This window comes from Danio rerio, chromosome 6 (genome assembly GCF_049306965.1).
Source record: "Danio rerio strain Tuebingen ecotype United States chromosome 6, GRCz12tu, whole genome shotgun sequence".
NCBI classification, from domain to species: Eukaryota; Metazoa; Chordata; class Actinopteri; order Cypriniformes; family Danionidae; genus Danio; species Danio rerio.
Window position 1 is genome coordinate 57,278,769 of NC_133181.1, and position 13,172 is coordinate 57,291,940.

A 13,172-nucleotide genomic window follows, 5' to 3' on the forward strand; every position below is an offset into this window, starting at 1 on the left:
TTAAGGGGACTTAATATTGACAATTTTTTTCTGAAGAAATATGACTTTTCCTATTAGAAATATATAGGTAAATATAGTGAAAAAGATGTATATATATTTCCCAGAGATGAGTTGTGGCTGGAAAGGCATCCGCTGTGTAGAAACGTGCTGGATAAGTTGGCGGTTCATTCCGCTGTGGCGACCCCGAATTAATATAGGGACATTTCTGTGTAAAGTTTGTATGTTCTCCCCAAGTTCACATGGGTTTCCTCCGGGTGCTCTGGTTTCCCTCACAAGTCTAAACACATGGGGTACAGGTATGCTAAAATTGACCGTAGTGTGTGTGTGTGGATATTTCCTAGTGATGGGTTGCAGCTGGAAGGGCATCAGCTGCGTAAAACATATGCTGGATATGTTGACGGTTCATTCCGCTGTGGCGACCCCAGATTAATAATAGGACTGAGCTTAAAAGACAATGAATGAATGAATGCAAAGTTAAATTTAAATTTTAAAATTGGGGCAAAAGTTGGTGTCAAATTAGGCCCCCACCAATATCAAAAGCAAATCTACACTCTTGAAAATAACATTTGATTTAATAGAACACTGTTGTGAGTTAGTAACCACAGCAAACATATATTTCTGCTAAAAACATAAATCTTTTAAAAAGAGGGTTTTATGAAAAATGTTACTTTTTTCCCCGCTCTTCTCTACATAAAATAAATACTCAGCACCAGCATGCATTTTAAATACTGTAAACATACAGTTGTGATTTACTTTAGCCCTATAGTTCAGCCTAATATATAAAGAATTTCAGTCAGGCCTACTTCACTGAGGGAAAGATCTACTGTACAATCCTGTAAATAATAGCCAATGACACAAATTTAAAATGTTAGAGAATTATAATTTATTTTTTTTTTAATTTAAGTGATTTGAATCTCTAAAAAGATAATTGTTTAAAAATGTTATTAAAATTGGGCGGCACGGTGACGCATGTGGGTAGCACAATCGCTAGGGCCAGACGGAATCTGCGGACATTTTTTTGTTATTTCTGCAGAGAATTTTGGTAAAAATCTGCTGAATTATTTTGGGTGTATCATAACTAAAACCTTTATATGTGAAATAAAATATAATATCTTCTTAACTTGTATTTAATGTTTAAAATCCAATTAGATTCACTTCATTTGGTAAACAAAGAAAGTCTCTCATATAATATCTCGAAAAGCCAGAAAATATGACTGTACTAACTGCATTGTGCCAAAATCAGATGAACATTTTCATATTAGTCAAGTATATTACTGTAATTAATTAAAAATGAATAAATATAGGTTTACGCACATTTACTCAAGTAAATAAACAGAATTAATGATGGGCTAAGAATCTGGAGAAATCTGCGGAATTCTGCACGGGCAGATTCTGTGTGGGCCTAACAATCGCCAAACCAGCAAGAAGGTCGCTGGTTCGAGCCTCGGCTGGGTCAGTTGGTATTTCTGAGTGGAGTTTGAAGGTCCCCTCTGTGTTCATGTGGGTGTCCTCCGGGTGCTCTGGTTTCTCCCTCAGTCCAAAAAAAAAAAAAACGGGATATAGATGAATTCATTTTCTTTTCGGCTTAATCCCTTTATTATTCAGGGGTCGCCACAGCAGAATGACACCCAGCGGACACCCTTCCAGCCACAACCCATCTCTTGGAAACATCCATACATCCTCATTCACACTCATACACTTTGGACAATTTACCCTACCCAATTCACCAGTACCGCATGTCTTTGGACTGTGGGAGAAACCGGAGCACCCGGAAGAAAACCCACGTGAATGCAGGGAGAACATGTAAACTCCACACAGAAACGCCAACTGACCCAGCCGAGGCTCGAACCACCGACCTTCTTGCTGCCCATATAGGTGAAATGGGTAAGGTAAATTGTCCGTAGTGAATGTGTGTGAATGGATGTTTCCCAGTGATGAGTTGCAGCTGGAAGGGCATCTGCTGCGTGAAACATATGCTGGATAAGTTGGCGGTTCATTCCGCTGTGGCAACCCCAGATTAATAAAGGGACTAAGCCGAAAATAAGATAAATGAATGAATGAATGGAAACTGGTAGCCATTGACCTCCATTGTAGGACTTGTATGAATAAAATACTATGGAAGTCAATGGCTTGCAACATTCTTTAAAACATCTTTTTTGTGTTTAACAGTAGAACAAAATACATCATGTTATAAAAGTAAAAAACTTAATATTTATATAACTAAACATGGATTTTCTCCTCCTTTAACAGCTGTGATTTGCAGCTTTAAGTACAGTAGCTCAATCCCAGCGTCTTTTCTCCTCTGTGGCACAAAATGGGCGTGGCTTATGAGAAGTCTCCGCCCCCCGCCGTGTTGATTGACGCCCAGCAGTGGCCCCTCCTTAAACTTTTTTTTTCCCTCCTTCGTTTTCCACTGAAGTGCGTGAATTTCATACCAAACCCATACTTCGCATTCCACCTTTACTGTCAAACCGGGAGAAATATTGCAGAAAACAAAAGAGCACCGAGATAAATATAACTTTAGCGAAATAAACCTCGTCCTGCTCTATCGGTAGAGGTGTTTCCTAATAAAGGTGAGTTTTTAGATTCCCTCGTTCCCTTTGTCTGATCGCGTTTTTCATGCCGAAGTTTTCGGATCTTTGTCATATTTTGCATTTTTCCTCGGAACTCCCTGCGTTGGGTGGGATGAGGGACAGAATTCCATGTGGATATGCTGTAATTGTGCGTGTGAGAGAGCCAGGGAGCCGATTTTAGCGTATTAGCCGGAAACTTTTGCCTCTGAATTACACTTTTAAGTTAGAAACATTAACTAATCCAACTTACGCTTCCATTGTTGCGCGTTGAAGTTGGGTCGAAAAATGTCACGCTCGTTCGCACAGGCTCGTGTTTACTCTGCTAGTGGGATTTTCCAAACACTTGTGACTGAAAATAAGAAAAGAGTTTTTGTTGTTGCAGGGAAATTGTCAGAGAGAAACGACAGAAGTGTTTGGAGAGATCGTTCACCCCCTTTTCGACGTTATCAGGTAGGTTTGATTACGTTTGTTTGACTTGACAGGCTTTGCTCGAGATTTAATATATATACTGATTTCTGTGAGGTGATTGAATTAACGGTAGATTAAGGAATACATTAAACACGACGGTATGTTTATAAAACTCTTCTGTTGTAACGTTACATGTGGTGTAAACAAGACATGGACAAATGTATTATCTTGTATAATATATATAAACAACAGTAAAACAATTTTGAAACTCGTTAATGTGTTAACTGATTTATGTGTACACGTATTTGCCGTCAGGCACTTTTCATGTAACGTTACCGTATTAGGCTAAGCGAAAACAAAATTTAATGACGTTCATTATTTTAAATGGGAGTTGTTGTTGTTTTAAAGACGTTAAACTTTTGGTTTTAGGCTTCTAAAATGCCAATTTTTATAGTAACGTTTTTTAAAAACTATTTTCTGTTTAACGATCAGTTTTCTCAGGTAAATCATTGCTTTCAGACACTTCTAAAGGGATAAACGAAATATTGTTCATGTATTTGAATGGGAATTACTTATTTAATGTCTACAAACCATTGGTTATAATATAATAATGCTTATTTTTTCATGTATTAGATACATATTTGCCGATAAAAATCACCACTCTTCACGGGTAAAGCAGTGACGTTGAGTGATCTTCCCGCCCAAACTTCTACCTTTCCTCAGATTTTCTTAACTCTTAGTGGTTTTACTTGATTTGAATCCATTTTGGTGTCAGATTTTGTGACATTAATATTATTTAAACCAATAATAAAAGCAGTTTATTGTTTTGTATAAACTTGTTTTTCATAGTCTTCATGGTCAATACAGCAATGAATAGTAATTCTGGGAAAAAATAATATATATATATATATATATATATATATATATATATATATATATATATATATATATATATATGATAAAATTAAAAATGAACAAAACTAGTAGGGTCTTTATATTTAAATCGATGTAATTTAATTAGTATGACATAAATGTAACTGGAAATCATATTGGAATTCACTTTCGTTCTCACAGCAATAGTATGTCTAATGAGTTCTCATCATATGGATATAATTTCTATATCATTGCTGAAATAATTAGCATTTTAGAAATGTCTGCCTTGGCAAGTGAGTGAGACTTAAGTATTTTTATTTAATACTGATTTCTGTAAGGTGAATAAATTAAGAGTAGATTAATAAATACGATGGTCTATTTAAAAAACTCTTCTGTTGCAGCGTTACATGTCGTGTAAACTATACATGGACATGTATTATTTAGAAAAATATAAGAATATAAACAACGTTGAAACAATTACGTAACTCATTAATGTGATAACTGATTTATGTGAGCACAGATTTGTCATGACACTTCATATAACGTTACCGAATTAGGCTGAAGTGTAAACAAAATTCATAAACGTTCATTATTATGTGACGATCATTATTATGTGACTATAAATCTTTGGTTTTAGGCTTCTATAATGCTAATTTTTGTACTATTTAAACTATTTTGATAAAACGATTCATTTCCTCAGGTAAAACATTGCTTTCAGACACTTTTCATATTGTACCAAATTAATGTTCATATTTTTTAATGGGAGTTGTTGTTTTAATGTTTATAAACCGTTGGTTATGCTATAATAATGCTTAATATTTCTAGTATTACATGCAAATTTTGCCGATAAAAATGACCAGTTTTCTAAGGTAAAGCAGTGACTTTGAGTGATCTTCCCGCCCAAACTTCTGCCTTTCCTCAGATATTTTTTTTATCTCTTCATGGTTTTACTTAATTTGGATCCATTTTGGTGTCTGTTTTTGTGACTTTAATAATATTTAAGCCAATAATAAAAGAAGTTTATTGTTTTGTATGAAGTAGTTTTTCAAATGCAGTCTTCATAGTCAAAACACCAGTAAGTAGTAATGCTGCAAAATATGTATATATGTTTATGTATTTTTACGTTTGTGTAGTGTGCCACAAAAAATTGAAATGAACAAAACTAGCATGGTCTTTATATTTAAATGAACTTAATGGAATACTCTTCAGTCTGAACTAAAGATATCTGAGCTCATCCCAATGACATTGTTTCGCTCTATCCTTTTTAACAAACAACAACAGTCCATTTCTCAATGTATGTGATTTTAATATATTGAAATGTGGTAAAGCTGGAAAATGGAACTGTATTTTTATATTATATCAATTTTTTATTTATTACTAATATTATTACATTTTTATTTTTTATTTATTTTTATTTTTTATATAAATCGTGTGTTGCAGACCTCTTGGTTATCTGGTTAAATAAAAAACATATATATATATATATATATATATATATATATATATATATATATATATATATATATATATATATATATATATATATAATTAGTGTGATATAAATGTAAAAGGAAATCTCAGGGGGATTATTCATTCTCACAACAATTGGAGATTTAATGAATTCTCATCTTATAATATTCATCTCATTGCTGAAATATATAGCATTTTAGAAATGTGTCTTGGCAAGTGAGTGAGACCCAAGTGCTTTTGCTTCATAAATATGCAAATAAGTTTTTGGTTCGCACCATGCTTATGCAAGTGAGTTAAAATGATGCTCTACACATTTTTATTGTTCCTCTGAGTTCCTATTAATGGACAGGTTTCGTTAAAGAGAAATGCTGCACTTCAGGTTGGTCTTAGTCAGTTCAGCCCAAACTGCCTCTTCAAGTTCTGCTGCTTGCCTTGCTGGGGTTGTCTTATGTTTTAGCTCCTTTCAGAAAGGTTAGGCTTCTCAAAAAGAGGTGTATAAAGAGGTCGAGATGTGTTTTGAAGTGATTGTTGCTCTGTGCATTTCTTTCTGTTTTGCGTATTTTGTCTCCTGAAAGATTATATATGCACACCAGATGTTGTGGAGGGTGTTTGTTTAGTCAACTGTGGAAGTAACTCAATTGTGCTCTAATTTTGTTTACATTTTAATTGGATTATTTGGAGCCAAATCTGACTTTTTATTTCTCTTTGCACTCAAAAATGTTTGGTTGTGTTAACCTAATGTTGGGCCAAAAATGGACGAAACCGTCCTTTTGGTTAATTTCTTTCAATTAAATTGCAATTTATTTTTAAAACTGTTTTTAACTGATGTATTTGTTCATGTTTGACCCAATGTTAGGTTAATAGAACACAGCATTTTTTAGAGTGTACTGAGTTGTTTCCCCAAAAAGGTGACTTGCAACAAAGGTGATTTGTTTTCCTACATTAACAGTTGCTGAAGTTTCCCTAGCTTTTTAACTCACTCTGTTACCAGGAAGTTTACCCTTACACCCTAACAAAGCTGTGTTATTTGTAACCCAACATTGGGTCAAATATGGACAACCATATTTTGGTTAATTTCTTTTAATTGAATTTCAGTAAAATGTTTTTAAACTGATGTGTTTGTCCATGTTTGCCCCAATGATGGGTTAAATGCAACACAGGATTTCTTAGTGTACTTTGTAAAGTTACTTAGACATTGCTCCAAAAAGGTGACTTTCAACACATCAAAGATTTGTTTTCTCACATTAATAGTTGATACAATTTCCCTAGCTTTTTAACTAACTCTGTTACCGGGAAGTTTATACTACATCCTATTAAAGCTTGGTTATTTGTAATCCAATGTTGGGTCAAATATGTACAAAAGCATCTTTTTATTTATTTCTTTCAATTGAAATGTAATTAATTTCGTTTACCTGTTTTTAAATGATTTGTTTGTCCATGTTTGACCCAATGTTGGGTTACAATGCGGCATTACTTAGAGTGTACTTAAATTTACTGAGATGTTGGTCCAAAAAGGTGACTTTCAACACATGGAAGATTTGTTTTTCCACATTAAAAGTTGTTAAAATCTCTCTAGCTTTTTAACTAACTCTGTTAGCGAGAAGTTTACCCTACGCTCTAATAAATGCTGGGTTGTTTGTATTCCAACGTTGGATCAAATATGAACAAAACCATCTTTTGGCAATTTTTTTTTTCTATTGAATTTGAATAAATTCAAATAAAACTTTTTTTTTTTCAACTTATGTGTTTTGACCCAAGTGATGTGTTTTGACCCAATGTTGGGTTAATGCAACACTGCATTTCTTAGAGTGTACCTTTTGTTTTTATGTAGATTTTTCCCCAAAAAGTTCACTTGCAACACATCAAAGGTTTGTTTTCCCACATTATTAGTTGCTAAATATTCCCTAGCTTTTTAATTGGCTAACTCTGTTACGGAGAAGTTTACCCTACGCTCTGATAAATGATGGGTTGTTTATTATCCAGCATTGGGTCAAATATGGACAAATCCATATTTTAAGTAACTTCTTTCAATTGAATTTCAATAAAATGTTTTTAAACTGATTTGTTTGTCCATGTTTGACACAATGATGGGTTAATGCAACATTGCATTTCTTAGAGTGTACTTTGTAAATTTACTGAGATGTTGCTCCAAAAAAGTGACTTTTAACACATCAAACATTTGTTTTCCCACATTAATAGTTGTTAAAATCTCCCTAGCTTTTTAGCTAACTATTTTACTGAGAAGTTTACCATACACTAATAAATGCTGGGTTGTTTGTAATCCAACATTGGATCAATTAGAGACAAAATCATCTTTCAGTTGATTTCTTTTAAATTCATTTCAATTTATTTTTTAAATAGTTTTTAACTGATGTTTGACCCAATGTTGGGTTAATACAACGCAACATTTCTTTTTTAAGTGTACTAAATTTACGAAGTTGTTTCCCCGATACCTGATCAATCAAAAGGTGGACTTAAAACGCAACTCCTCCCCCCCCCCCCATATACGCATGTTATTAGCTGTTTAAATTTCCCTAGCTTTTTACCTCTCTTCAACTAGCTTACAAGGAAGATTACCCTACATTCTAAAAAATGCTGGGTGGTTTGTAATCAAACTTTGGGTCAAATATGGACAAACCTAACCATTGAGACAAAAAGTATAATTTACTTTTTATTTAGAACCAATTACCCCAATATTTGACCCAATGTTGGCTTGCAGCAACCCAGCATATTTTAGAATATGCTAGTTTAAGTAGCGATGTGCACTCTTGCCAACCTGTCATGGTATTTGTCACTTGGGTGAGATGTGCACTTTACTGTAAGTCACTGCAGTACGGAAATACCTACAGCCAAATAAATCCCTGGGTAGATCCATAAACTCAAACTCCAATATTAGTGTTAGTTCTTCCTAATGCAGCTTTTAATGGCTGATATTGATGTATACCATAAATAAGTTACATTCTGCAGAGTTAATTTACTCTAAATTCACACACACAAAATAATAATTGTGCATTGACCGATCGTTTTGAGTGCCATACATTTGTGCATTGCATTTAGAAGCAAGAGCACGTTTTGTTGGGTGAATTTAAACAGATGCCGCACGTTGCCTTTTATGGTTTCCGCCACGGGCCACATTTGTTGTTCAGCTGCAATTTAGCTCTTCGCCGTTCATATATTTTTTTTCCCCAGACATCCCAAACTAATCCACAACTCCTTCCACCCAACGAGGACACATCATTGCGCCGTCTGCATTTGCTAAATAGAGCTTTACTATTTAATAAGCTAACAAATCAGTTTTAATGATTTGTTTGTTCTTGCAATGAGCTCTCAATCCAGTCCTGAAGATTGCAAGGTTTCAAGCAAGTTCTCGATGCAGAGCGTTGCCTGCTGAAGAGACTGAGCGAGTGCGATTTGGAGCGGATTGTTTGTGCCATATGTGTTTATGTTGCTGGCCAGTTGACAGTTCCTTTAGCTGGTTTGTGTTAAGGGCCCAGCTGAGAGCGTAATGAGCCTCTTTTCCATTTGTGCAGACTGAAGCGGCCTTTTAGCACCCGCCGCAGAAGTGGCTCTCCAAATGGTGACCACTTACCTGTCTGTCAACAGAGCTCTAAACAAATATCTAGCAGTGTGTGTTTTCAGGCATTTGAGAGAAGGAGAACATCTCGCTTGATGCATTTGGCCTCCCTGCCGGCCTGTGTTTGCAGAAGGAAGCGTTTTATACGCTCTTCAGTTCCCCAAAATTAAATTTTTCCCTTTCAAATTAAAGTCCTTTTTTCCACGTCGCGGTCGAAGGAGCCTGTGGCGAGACGCGAGCCAATGCACACACAATGTGTCGCTATGCTTTATTAATTATGATGGAAATCCGGCCTTTGAAAGTGTGCCCTGAAAATGAATGCCCGCTCTCGGGACACTTGTTTACATATATTTCCTGCGCGAGGCATTGGCAGATAAGATTTTTTTGGCTTCTCCGTGGCCGTTTTTGACTGGAGGGAGGGGCGAGCTGTGGGCTAGAACAGTATAGTCTTTGTTTCTGTCTGTCTGAAGTTGCTAAACTTTCCAGTTGTTCTTGAAACCAACTGTTTGTGGCAGTGCAGCGGGGTTCACGCGGCAGTCAGCTTCGCTCTACGCACACATGCACCTGAGTTGCATCTAATCTAATCATCTGAATTGGTAAAAGGAAGCCGTGCTGATTGTTTTCAGCCTTCTTGTCTTGTGCTTGCTTTTATTTGTCATTAATAGGGATCACATGAGAGGTGTTTCCAGCAAACGAAGGGTGATCATCATTACAGTGAGCATTTCTATTGTGTTGTTGTTAATAAATGCATGCTTGACATATTGCTCCAATTTGGGGTTTATGAAGAAAACCAAATAAGAGACGTTTTACCACAGATTTAAGACTCTCATGGCCTGACCAAAATGACCAAAATCCCGGACGAGCCCCCATGTATTACATCCGGCTCAAAAGTGTAACGTAAGAGAGACAATATGGACCAGGTAAATCGTAAAGAGAAATGATTTATTAAACAAAGGCTTAATTAACAGAGGATATTAAAAGGCAACGTAAGTCAGCATAGTCAGTGGTGAAGAGTGTGGGCATGGTAGTGAACTAGGCTTAAAACAATGTAAAATAATTAAAACGACAGGCTCCTGCTAATCAAGCTCTCTCTCACATGACGCTTTATAGGTGCCACATAATGGGTCATAGGTGAGATGACCCACCCATAAATCAGCAACCATGCAGGCTCTGCAAATCACAAAAAAGAACCAAAACAAACAGGTCCAACTTAGGACTTAACTAGACACGGGACGATAACCGTTTTCAAGGTATACCGCGGTGTGTAAAAGTCAAGGTTTTAAAGCTGCCAAAATTGTTTTACCGTTCCTATGGTATATGTAAGATACAGTTTTTGCTTGTTTTGTTTTTTATGACAACAGTATTTCCAGCAGAAACGATATCCAAAGATGCCGTTTTTAATTGTGAAAAAATCAGTGTTTTTGAAACTAATGAAGACCGCAGAAGTCAATAATTCATTTTAATTATTTACCCTGACATGTTTACCATTCCAAAATATTATAAATGTTTCTCAAATTTAAATAAATTGTGTTCAAAGGGAAAAAACATTTTTATTTTTTACCCAGACATTTAAAAATAACTTATGTTAGAGCAGTAATCACAATACTGTGAAACCATAATTTTTTTTTTATCCAAGGATATCATACCATCAGAATATTATATCGGTCCATGCCTAGACCTAACAGTATTTCCAAAAAATATTAATGTTACATGAAACAGGGTTTTAAAATGAGTGAATCAGATCTTTTAAATTTACCCTTATATTGTCTTCTAGATCAGTTTAAACCATTTTGATTCATGATTATGATGATGTATTATAGTTAAAGTATGACTTTTGTTTTTGTTTTTAAATGAAATATGTTTCATTTTTAGGATAATTACCTTTAAAATGCTTAGTTTGACCCCACATGGATTTCATCTGAAGATATTTCATGTGCATCGTGTGTATACTTTGATCAGTTCATACATAGTCATGTCCAGAAATTCCATTTGAATTTTTCCGATGAACTTCAAATACAAAAAAAACTGTAACTACTATTCATAAAGTTATTTGCTAGAAGATAACTGTGCCATATACTTTCTTTCTTTTTTATTAATTCAACATTTCTGAAAACTTTTAATGTTAAAACATTTAGTTTATTTAAATTATTTTCTTAATGTGATTTATTGTAAGTTTTGGGCCACAACACTACAACTTGTAATAATACAGTTTGGAATTATATTAGCATGACAGATTCGTTTTTATTTGTGAGTAACCAATCTCTTTACATTTTGTATGATTGTTATATCATGTGTCGTACTGATGATTGCAATTACTTTTAGAAAAAAAGGCTTAGGATTTTACTTAGCAGATGATAAAGAGATAAATAACAAAAATAAACACTTGACTTCTGCTATCTTCATTAGTTTCAAAAACAATTTGAAAAGGCATTTTTAGATATCTTTCTTTTCTTTGGGAATAAAGAAAGCCACTGCACTGTTTAAGTCCATATAGGGTTGTAACGGTATGAATTTTTCAAGGTATGAGAATCGTCTAAAACAATACCACGGTTTGACGGTTTCGCGGTATACGGTATGTTACAAATGTTACAAAATAATAGAACAGTGAAGCAAATTTGACTTTTTCCAAATAATATATTTTTAGTTACTATAAACAACACCACTTACAATGAACAAATAAAAAAATAAGAAAATAATAAATAATGTGTCAAAGTCCAAATAAAGTCTAAATAAACATGGTGCAAATCCTCAGTAAAAAATAGATATAAATATTTACTATGCTATAAATAGTTACATAACGAAACTAGATTCAATATGAAACATCCTTAGGTTTTATGTGCCAGCATGGATATGGTTGTCTATGGATATGGATTTCGATATGGTTGTCTGCAATGCAGACCGACAAACCGCTGCATCTTCATTTGCGTCTTTTGAAAACAGCAAGAGCAGCAGTTCGTCTTTGCTGTGTCACTGTTTTGTCATGTTTCTGTGCTGCTGTGCATGCAAAAGTACTTAGTATGAGAATTATTTCATGCAAAACTTTTTTTTTTTGCGTTTTATTTAGCCGCGCATAAATGTATGCCTATCTCTCATTCCGTGTTGTTCAAAAAGCTTGGTCCACAAACAAAAGCGAAACCTATGCTTATTGGTTGTGATATAGCGAGTTTGAACCAATCTGGGCATGGAGGAGGGACAATGCATCAATGTAGCATGTCTGATTTGTCCGGAGACACAGTGACGAGCGTTTCTTTGTCAAATCAGCGTTGTCAAATGTTGATGACGTAACCGCACTGATTCCGGAGCCTCTGAAAGTCCGCGAATGTTATGTGATACAGCACTGGAAAGCTGAGATTCTCTTCTTTATGCCAATCTTTGAATTGTATGAATCGGATCAGCGGATCAAAAGTTAGTAAACATTTAAGAGTAATACTTATTTTTAGCCGCGGGCGGCTGTCTCGGTCTTTAAGGGTTAAAACCGTTGATATGCAATTGTTCATGGTATGATAATCGTGCACGTTCAAATCGTGGTAAACCGTCATACCGGTATATTGTTACAACCCTAAGTCCATAGCATGTTTGTATGTTGGTTTATAAGCGATTTGTTTTTCAGATTTTTTCTGAATAGTGGGGAGAACAGCAGCTTTTTATGTAGTCTGCTGGTGATTAGTTATTTTTAAATTTATTTAAAATTAATTTATTTCTTTTTTATTCTTTTATTTAACTTTTCATTTTTTACTATTATTATTATTATTATTATTTTTGTTTTTTTTATAACCCTGAACAATTGTAGCATCGCAGACTGCACGAACATGGCACCCATATCACACTGTAAGATTTCAGCTGTCATAAAGTCAGGCTGAACTACAGTGAAGCAAGCCAAACACGCAAGAAAATGCCCCAAGAGTTTGACGTCATCCACCTGTGACACTTCAGAAGTTCTGAAATGATTCCTCACAGCAAACGTAAACAATCTGTTTGTGGCAATTTTGCACACGGCATGCGTCAATAATAAATCCAGGAAGAAAATAAAACAATTTTGATATTTCCTCGTGGTCATTTAAATTGTCGCATGGATTGCGTCATCAAATACAGAGCTGCTATTGGTTCTTGGATTGACGCTCATCGCAGCTGTTGTCACACTGCAGTAAAGTGTCTGAAATTTTCTGACACTGCCATGACTTCATAGGAGGACAAATCTGATCACAACTTGATTTTAGCCTAGGATTTCAGGAATCTTTTTGGATTTACTAAATTTGATAAAATTGTGGCTGAAG

General features: G+C 34.9%; 1 protein-coding gene across 9 annotated transcripts in view; it reads left to right on the forward strand.

The window, feature by feature from the left end:
- The first annotated feature begins 2,405 nt into the window (after positions 1 to 2,405).
- The window catches only part of tead3b (TEA domain family member 3 b), a 97,826-nt gene continuing 87,059 nt past the window's right edge, over positions 2,406 to 13,172 (forward strand). For 8 of the 9 annotated variants that reach the window (XM_073953416.1, XM_005166141.5, XM_005166143.5 and 5 more), the window contains exons 1-2: positions 2,406 to 2,573; positions 2,956 to 3,023. The gene's annotated coding sequence lies outside the window, so the exon portion shown is untranslated. 9 annotated transcript variants of the gene reach the window in all.